Source organism: Notamacropus eugenii, chromosome 4, assembly GCF_028372415.1.
Source record: "Notamacropus eugenii isolate mMacEug1 chromosome 4, mMacEug1.pri_v2, whole genome shotgun sequence".
NCBI lineage: Eukaryota > Metazoa > Chordata > Mammalia > Diprotodontia > Macropodidae > Notamacropus > Notamacropus eugenii.
Genome location: NC_092875.1, coordinates 57,485,018 through 57,495,404, shown reverse-complemented (window position 1 = coordinate 57,495,404; position 10,387 = coordinate 57,485,018).

Genomic DNA, 10,387 nt, shown 5'->3' with positions numbered 1-10,387 from the left:
ATACACTAAGGGAGAAGTTCATAGTTACCAACAGTGAAAGAGGAATGGGTTTAGCTCATGCAAGGACCCTAGCGGTCTCCTCAGCTGATGCAGTTTCTCCACATGAAGGATGCTAAGAAGGTGAGTTCCGGGAGAACAAGGAAGGCGCATGACAGAAGCTGTGTAAGAAGAAACCTTGGAGAAACTATGAGGACATCCTACACTAATTATGTGGCAGAGAGAAAGTTCTTGGCTTGGCTAAGGAGGCATTCAGAAAGTCCTGTCCACTCTAGCTACTTCTTTACTTTGAATGTGGGAGATCCTGTGGACTCTTCCCCTGGAGGCATCTGGTGAAAAACCAGAAAGTAAGAGGAATCCCCTTGGGGCCTCCTTCCCCTCTGAAGCCAAGTGCGCCTGGTCCTTTGCCATTTTACTGATTCTTTTTTCCATTTTAGGTGAAGGCAGCAGAATCTAAAAGGTTGTTTTGAGAGTACTAGGTTGTCCTGGCATGGCAGAACTTGGGTTCCAGGACAGGTGGTGTAGCCAGCAGGTGTATCACTGCTTCAAGAACCAAGGAATAGTCTTCAGGGGCAACTGCTGAACCCATGCCAGTGAAAGTTGGCTTTCATGAGGACTCATCAGACAATGAAGCCATTTTGGGGACATGAACTTGTTGGGACCAAGGCTGTATAGGAACGAAGCTACATTTGAGCCCAATTCTCCCAGAGACCAAAGTGGTATAGGGCAGAGCACGTCCCACAGGTATTAAGGAAAATGTTTCTATGTCTATTTTTGCTATGTCAAGTATATATATATACATATATATCCTTTTGTGCTTAAGGAATTGAGGTGCTAATCACTGCCCTTTTCAGAACTGGGGAGAACACAGCTGGTGAGGGCTTAAGCCAATGGCAGTAGAGAAGACAGAACTCAAAAGGGAAGTATAGTAAATCTGTCCCTGAGACAGCAGGACTACGGCATATACTTTATAATGTAAATATATATTTCAAATAAGTTTTTCAAATACATATTTCAAATAATCTTGACAATTTTTAATGCCAAGAGGAGGGGACAATTTCTGAAATATTAGCTTTTCCATTTTCTGAATGTTCACTTGTCAGCATATCATCAGTAATGCCTTTAAGTAGTGGTTTCTTTCCAAGAATCTTTTAAAGTCATCTCTCCCTTTTGTTAATTTAGCTAAAACTAGATAATATAAGGTATAACTCTACTTAAGTGGGCATATATATTAATACAGCGCCATGTGCTGGAAGCAAATGAATGAGTGTCAACCCCTCTGCCTTATGGGACTCCCACTCGTCTTCCCTCAGGATATTTGACACATAACCATCTGACATATGGATCAGAAAGGTAGGAGGGCAGGGTGCCAGGATTAATCTGTATATTAAATATTAGGAAAACTTAATTTCCTTCCTGTTTTTAGACAAAATGATAACTATAAAGAGAAATTTGAGTGTTTTCTTCTGATTCCCAGAGTGGATCATCTTTACTCCCCCTAGAATATGTATACCCCACTTTGGAGACTACTTTGCTAAAGTATCTAAGATTTTCAAGTCATCCCCATGGGGGCAGCATCCATACTAGTGAATTCATGTAACTTCAAAGTATGTATTTAAAAAAGAATTTTCTTACTCAAAAACCAAGTCTTAAACCCAATTCACTCTGGAGCTCATAGAAGAGACAACAGGTCCCCACTCACCCAGCAGAGAGTGAATGTAAATATTAAATAGTAACTGTTTCTCTTTTACCCAGGAACCCTGAGGGTCTTCCTCTCCCAGTTTGATTTTTTTTGTTTTGTTAAAGGGGCCATTCCTTGAGTAACTATTTAAAGAAGCCTATTCACTGAATGGGTGTATCTCACTCAAAGTGAGAATGTGGTAAGACCTTAACCTAAAAGGGCCAGGGTCTCCCATTGCATCCTGGGCCATCTCCAGTCATCCTAAGGAATATCAGGCCACTGGACCCAGATGGGTCTGGAGGAGAAAATGAGGTTGGTGACCTTGCACAGCCTTCCCACACTAAAAGCAAAGTCAACTGTAAGTCATGTCATCGTCTTGATGTCATGGTCCTCTTTGAGAACAAAGGACAAACACAACAATAACAATAAATAAACAAGTTTGAATGAGGAAAGACATGGGATCAGGATGGACAGAGCACTAGGAAAGGCTTCCAGGAAGAAAAAGCATGTTTCTGAAACTAACTTCTCCCCAGTATCTTCATTCCTTTGACACCTATCCTAGTGCCAGGTACACATTAAGAGCTAAATAAATATACATTGATTGGTTGATTCTAAGAAAAGTCTCGAACCCAGAATTGGTACAGATAGAAACTATTCCTGCTCCCTCCCTCATTCCTCCTTTCCCCTCATGCTTCAGGCAGGTCATCAAACCCTAGAATAGATCGAGCTTCCCCTGACTAGCCCTACAATGCTAAACAGTTCATATTTGCTTGTTAAATATTCCCCAATGATAACTATGGACTGACATCTCTCCCATGCTGCCTCCTCTTCATTTTTCTCACCCTGGCAAGCACCTGAGGGGTGGCCTCACCTTTTCCCTGAAACCTTACAGTGTCCCTAGTTACAAAATTTCCTTTTGCCCTAGTCAAAAGTCCAGGTGCTGCTGTAGATAAGATCTTGCTTCAACCTCAGGCAGCTGATCAAAAGCCAAAGGATCATGAGTGCCTTGATTTGAGGCTAAGACACTGTTTGGAATCAGAGTATGACCACACTCTCCTCCCAGCTCAGTCACTAGTCTTTGGAGCATCTTAAATTTAAAATGGGTCAACCTCCACAAAGTCTCACTTCAATGCCTCATTATAGCACAGAGGTGACTCTTGGTTTTCAGAGGTTCGTCCTCAGAACTCACACTTTGATAGGTCTACCAAACTAGAAAGGGTTTGAATATTGTTCTGGTAACAGACCAGCCTAACCAAGTATAAAGAGGGCCCTCACCAACAGACTGTCTATGAGGTGATTACTTGTTTGACAACTCAGAAAATTTTAAATGGCACCTCAGTCCTATCCCTCTTTCTTCCACAGCAATAGTGGTGGAATGACTAGACAGTAGGGCAGACCTGCCCTCCCACTAGACACCAGGGGCCTTAAGAACACCTCAGAATCATGGGGGTGGGAGGCTGGGCATGAATTTCTTAAGCATAAATTTTTCCTGAGAGTGAAGGCATGATGGAAAAAAGACAGAAGGAAAAACGCATTTATTAAGTGCCTACTGTTATTACTATTTTACGGCTGAGAAAATTGAGGCAGATAGAAGTTAAATGATTTGCCCAGGGTCATAGTTAATAAGTCTATAGTTGAATTTGAACTCAGGTCTTCCTGGCTCCTGGCCACCTAACTGCCACAGTCAGAGCCTTAATCTGACATTCCATGGCGAAAGGTTTCAGGATATTCAGAGACCCCTCCACTCTCTTCCCCAGACCCTTCCCTACCATGAGGCATGGGGGAAAGGGGAGTGGTACACTGGAAGGTTCCCCACTATGGTTAGTCCCTCTTCCACTTTGCTTTTTTACCAAGAGCTCCATTTCCTCAGCCCCATTATTATTGCTATAATCTATTAACTTCAGAACCATTGAGGCAAAGTGAATCCCCAGGGCTGCCCCATGCATGCACTCTTAGTGGAACTCTCAGAAGCAAGGTATTGAAGAGAATCTCTGTGTCTGTCCCCGTAGGCCAGCGTTTAAGCCCTTGAGACCTCAAAGATAACTCATTGGTTGGGGTGGAGTAGAGTTTTAGTTGTTTCATTTAAATATAACCTGAGTCCCTAAACACATTGGTATGGGATTCTTTCTTCACTGGTGGAAATCAGTGCCCCAACCTGGATCAGGGTGATGAGGAGTCAGTAACAGCAGGAGAGAAGAGAATTCCAATCTCCTCAATCTTCACTTTCTTAGACTCTCATCAAATCTCTTCTGGCTTCCTGCTTCAAGAGAAAATATGGACAATGCCAATTCCACTTCAGGTTGCTGAAGGAAAAGACTCTGGGAAGAATCTGACATAAGAGGAGCTGGGAATTTCCATTATGTCCCTATCCTCAGCCTGCTAATACTAGGGACTTGGGAGAAATTCCTCTCAGAAGAGATTTAGGACCCTTTCCCTCTTGTTTGAGCTGAGTTCCCTTGATCTAAATAGGAGAGCACCTACTCTGTTTTGTGTGGTAATATGTTCTCATATTTATACTTTTTCTGATTTCTATTTTGCTACTAATTTGGATAAATAGGATTTTTTTTGCTACTTCTTATGTGTGCTCATTGTAGAACTGCTGTTTGGTGGGAAGAAAGTGGAACCTTGTGTCCTTCCTTTTTCTACTTAATGAAAAAAATCATAAGTTTAGCTTGAACTTGAAAACAACATCCCTTACACTAATAATATTTAAGGAAGCTGGCAGATATAATTCTAGCCCAGTATTCCTTGTCTCTGAGAAAAACAGAATGGCCAAGCTTCTGGCCCCAATCTCCTATTCCCCGTCCTGACATGAAAAAGTTTCCCTTGAGGAAGAAGGGAAGAGACTAGAAAAGTCTATTCTGTCTCTTTTCAAGCCACACAATGATACTCTTAGGCTACATGCTAGGGACAGCTTTGCTACGTAAGTAACACTGATAGAGGTATCTAACATTCTATATTGTCATTTCTTGTAAAGACAGAAAAGGTTTCTCGAGAACGTAGTCTTGTACCAGCTGCCTGGTCATCAAACTTATTCCATTTCCCTATAGAGCTTGAATGAGTGTAGGTCAGGGCCACCATAGCTGTGGCTCCCAAATGACATAAAAGAAAGTAAGAAACTATGATCTGATCTCCATTCAGAAATGTACAGTCTTAATGTACAATAATGAGAAACTGTTGTTTTGTGATTTTTTTCATTAAAAGCTTAGGTGACAAAAAATTTGTAAGGAAGTGGAAAGGGGAAGGAATAAATCTTTATATGGTGCCTGCTAAGGGTCAGGCACTGTGCTAAGCACATTTTACAAATATTGTCTCATTCGATCCTCACAACAACTCTGTGAGGTAAGTGCTGTTATTATTCCCATTTTACACTTGAGGAAACTGAGGTAGACAGAAATTAAATGACTAGGGTCACATGGCTAGGAAATATCTGAGACTGAATTTAAACTTGGGTCTTCCTGACTCCAAGCCTAGAGCTCTATCCACTGTAACTGCTTACTTTCTCAACCCCGCCCCCCCCAGCTGCTTCTTCATTCTATTCTAGGAAATGACCCATTTCAATACTGATATTATTGCAATAACCAAAACCAGAAAACAAAAGGAAGTTGAAGCTAAATTGAGGGATGACTCACAGATTCTGCTTAGAGGAACAAACAAAGGAGTTGGCACAGTTGTGCCTTTACATGCTCAAAGATAACAAGAAGTATCATTTCATGGGACTCTTGGCATTGTCTTTACTTGATCCTTTTTTGCATAAGCAAAGATATCAACATGGAGGGAACTACAGCTTATGTCCCAATATATAGAGAATAAAGAGGCAAAGAAACTGTATGGAATCTAACGAGCTTGGGGTAACTGACTCATTGAAAACATATGTTTTGGGTGGGGGCAGAGCCAAAATGGCAAAAAAAAAAAGGGGGGGAAGGAGGGGGCAGGGATTCACCTGACCTCTCCCAAATTTCCCTCCAAACAACTTTAAAATAACTCTTCAAAATTATTCTGTAGCAGCAGAATCCACAAAAAGATAGGGTAAAACAATTTTTCAGCCCAAGAAAACTTAGAATGTAGGCAGGAAAGGTCTGTCACATGGGCATGAGAGTGGAACACAGTCCAATGCAGGCAACATCCTGGCAAGATAGCAGCAGGCCTTATGGGCAACTGAATTGGTGGCAGCTGCTTTCAGAGCTCTCAACCCACAGATGATAAGGGGGCTGGCAACTGATCAGAAGGATATTACAGAATTACCTTTGTTGGTATTGAGTGCAGGACTCTGTTGTATTGTCTATATGTGGATCTGAGGAAAATCACTAGCACACAAGAGTTCGCAGTCTTTTTGTGAGCAGGCTCCCTGTTCATAGTTCCAGGGCAGAAAAGAGTATGATTGGTCATTCACAAACAAGAGCACAGACCAAGCACACACCACAAACAAGAGCACCACTCTTTACAGCACACCACTTTGGAAGAAGTGAAAACTAGACCTCCAGAACTAGCTCTGAAAACAGCTGCACAAAAATTCCGAAGCTTGGAACAATGTTCCCTCTACCCTGGGGGCAGAGCTCACCTTGAGCATAAAGTTAGGTCAAGAAATAGGCTGGGGAAAATGAGCAAACAAATAAAAAAAGAACCTGGCCATAGAAAGTAATTATCATGCCAGAGAAGGTCAAAACACAAACTTAGAAGAAGACAACAAAGTCAAAACTGCTACATCCAAAGCCTCAAAGATAAATGTGAATTGGTTTCAGGCTCAAAAAGAACCCTTGGAAGAGTTCAAAAAGGAGTTTTAAAATCAATTAAGAGTGGTAGAGGAAAAAATGGGAAAAGAGAATGAGGGTGATGGAAAAAAACCATGGAAAAAGTGTCAACACCTTTTAAAGGGGGCACAAAAAAATTACTGAAGAAAATGACATGTTAAAAAAATATTGGCCTAATGGTAGAAGAAACATAAAAATCCAAAGAAGAGAAGACTTCTTTAAAAAACAGAATTGGCCAAATGGAAAAGAAGGTACAGAAACTCACCAAAGAAAATAATTCTTTAAAAATAAGAATTGGGCAAGTGGAGACTGATGACTTCTGAGACATCAAGAAACAATAAAACAAAATCAAAAGAATGAAAAGATAGAAGAAAATGTGAAAAATCTCACTGGAAAAACAAGTGACCTGGAAAACAGATCAAGTAGTGCTACTTTAAGAATTACTGGACTACCTCAAAGCCATGATCAAAGACATCATCATTCAAGAAATTATCAAGAAAAACCACCCTGATATTCTAGAACCAGAAAGTAAAATAGAAAATGAAAATTCCCACAAATATTATAACCAAATTTCAGTGCTTCCAGGTCAAGGAGAAAATATTGTAAGCAGCCAGAGAGAAACAATTCAAATATCATGGAGCCATAATCAGGATAACACAAGGTTTAGCAACTTCTACATTAAAGGATCAGAGGACTTAGAATAAGATATTCCACAGGACAAGGAAACTAGGATTATAACCAAGAATTACTTACCCAGCAAAACTGAGTATAATCCTTCAAGGGGAAAAAAATGGACATTTAATAAAATTGAGGATTTTCAAGCATTCTTGATGAAAAATTAAACCTGAATAGAAAATCTGACTTTCCAATACAAAACTCAAGAAAAGGATAGAAAGGTAAATAAGAAAGAGAAATCATAAGGGATTCAACAAGGTTAAACTGTTTATATTCCTACATGGGAAGATGATACTTATAACTCCTAAAAACCTTCTCATTTTTAGGGCAATTAGGAGGACTCTATGTAGACTGAGGATACAAGTTTTGAGTTGAATATTTTGGGATGATATCTTAAAAAATAAAATTAAGGGGTGAGAAAGAAAAATGCACTGGGAGGAAGGGGAAGGGAGAGGTAGAATGGGGTACCTCACATGAGAGGTGCAAAAGAGCTTTTACCGAGGAGGGAAGGGGGGGGGCAGGGGAAAGCTTGAACTTCATTGGAATTGGCTCAAAGAGGAAATAACATACATATTCAGTTGGGTATAGAATCTATCTTACCCTAAAGGAAAGGAGATAAAGAGAAGGAGAGGGGCTGATGGAAGGGAGGATGGATTGGAGGAGGTGGTAGTCAGAAGCAAAATACTTTTGAGAATGAATAGGGTGAAAGAGAGAAAGAGTAGGATAAATGGGGGCAGGACATGAAGGATGGAGGGAAGTATATAGTAATCACAACTGTGAAAAAAATTTACAGCAAGTTTTTCCAATAAAGGGCTCATTTCTCAAATATACAGAGAACCAAGTCAAATTTATAAGAATATAAGTCACTCCTCAACTGATAAATGGTCAAAAGATCTGAACAGACAGTTTTCAAATGAAGTTATCAAAGCTGTCTAGTCACGTGAAAAAATGCTCTAAATCACTACTGATTAGAGAAATGCAAATTTAAACAACTCTGAGGTACCACCTCATACCTATCAGATTGGCTAGTATGGCAGAAAAGGAAAATGACAAATGTTGGAGGGGATGTGGGAAATTTAAGACACTAATACACTGTTGGTGGAGTTGTGAACTGATTCAACTATTCTAGAGAGCAATTTGGAACTCTGCCCAAAGAACAATAAAATTCTGCATAACCTTTGACCCAGCAAGACCACTACGAAGTCTATATCTGAAAGAGATTTTTTTTAAAAAAAGGTAAAGGACTTATATGTACAAAACTATTTATTCCAGCTCTTTTTGTTGCAGCAAAGAATTGCAAATTGAGGGGATGCCCGGCAATTAGAGAATGGCTGACAAGTTGTGGTATATGATTGTGATGGAATACTATTGTGCTATAGAAGAAATGAGGAGCAAGATGCTCTCAGAAAAAAATTGGAAAGATTTACATGAACTGATATAAAGTGAAATGAGCAGAACCAGGAAAATACTGTATACAGTAAGCAATATTGTATGATGATCAACTGTAAATGACTTAGTTATTCTCAGTAATACAATGATGAAAGAAAGAAAGGAAAGGAGGGAGAAAGGGGGGAGAAATTGACTATCCTTTTAAAATAGATTTCACTGGTATTTTTAATATTATCTATGTTTTGCCTTATATTCCTCCTCGTCTCCACTCCAGAGATCCATCCCTTATAACAAAGAATATTTTTTGAAAGAGAAAAAATTTCAGCAAAACTAATTAATACGTTTGTAATGGACATAATACACAGGGTTCAATACCCATACACCCACATCTCTACAAAGGAATCAGGGAAAGATATCTTCTTATATTCATCTTCAGGTCAGGCTTGCTCTTTTTTTCCCCTTTTATTCCCCTAAGCTTGTTCTTTTTGACTTCAAAACACTCAACTTTAATCCTGTTTTAATTTTAATTGAATTTGAAAAAACAGCAACTATTTTTCTTTCAACTTACAAAATCTATCATATTTCACTAGAAAAAGACTGATTCCTAATGAGAATGCTATCAGAATCAGTTTTCTGTGTGCAGCCAGATCAATAACTAGTGAGAGCAGAGATTCCAGATCTATGCTAAATTAGAAGAAAAGATAAAAGTTAAATTGCAACAACTTCAACCTATCTTATTTAAACAAGCCCCCAAATGGGAAACTGAAAAATAAAAAAGCAAAGATATTAGCTTTGATTATCATTATTTCCTACAAAAGCTTAATTGATATAAGGCAATCACCAAAACTCGGAGGCCAAAAAGAGCCTAGAAATTGCCTTAAGTTACAAATATCAAATTTACTTGCTAAACAAAGACGTGTGTCAACCAAAAGTGACACCAGTTTTCAACACAAACTCACTTATAAAGCACTACAGAGGAAAATGCTGGAAAATTATAAGCAGTATTGCTTCATAAAACAGCAAAAAGCAATGGATGTAAAAGGAAAAAATGTCTAGAGAAAGCTTGACTTGAGACTCAAATAATTCATATGATCTCAAAGTATGTAATGGTAAAACCAACATGAGAGCAACAAGTAGATCACAAATGAAAAAAAAACAAATCAACAGTCCTACAAAAATCTATTTTTATCAACAATGACCGAAGAATTATCACGCTTATATCACATCTATATCAAACCTTTATGTGCTATGAGGAAACTGAAATAGTGCTGAAGAAGGAAAAGCTAGTATTTACAATTGGCTCAGACCAATTTATAAAACAAAGAAATCTGTGCCCAAGGTCATACATTCTTTTTTAAAACTACATTGTATTTCCAATATAAAATTCTCCTTCTATCCCTCCCATCTTACCCTCAGTCCTCACTAAGAAAACAAGAAAAACAAACCCCTAATACAAGCAAAAACTCCTACATTGGTTCTGCTTCCTCTCCCCCTAAAAAAAGTCTCAATCTGCACTCTGAATAGCTCACTTCTCTATCTGAAGATGGATGGCATATTTCATCACGAGTCCTCGGAAATTATCATTGGTCGTTGTGTTGATCAGAGTTGCTAAGTTTTTCAAAGTTGTTTGGTTTTACTATATTATGGCTATTGGATAAATTGTTCTGGTTCTGTTCACTCTGCATGAAATCAGATTTTCCCAGGTTTCTCTGAAACCATCCTGTTCATCATTTCTTACAGCAAAATAGCATTTCATCATATTCTAATACCAGAAATTGTTGAACCATTCCCTAGTTGAAGGGCACTCCCTGAGTTTCCAATTCTTTGCCATCACAAACAGAGCTGCTATAAATATTTTTGTGTATATGGGTATTTTTCCTCTTTCTTGGATCTC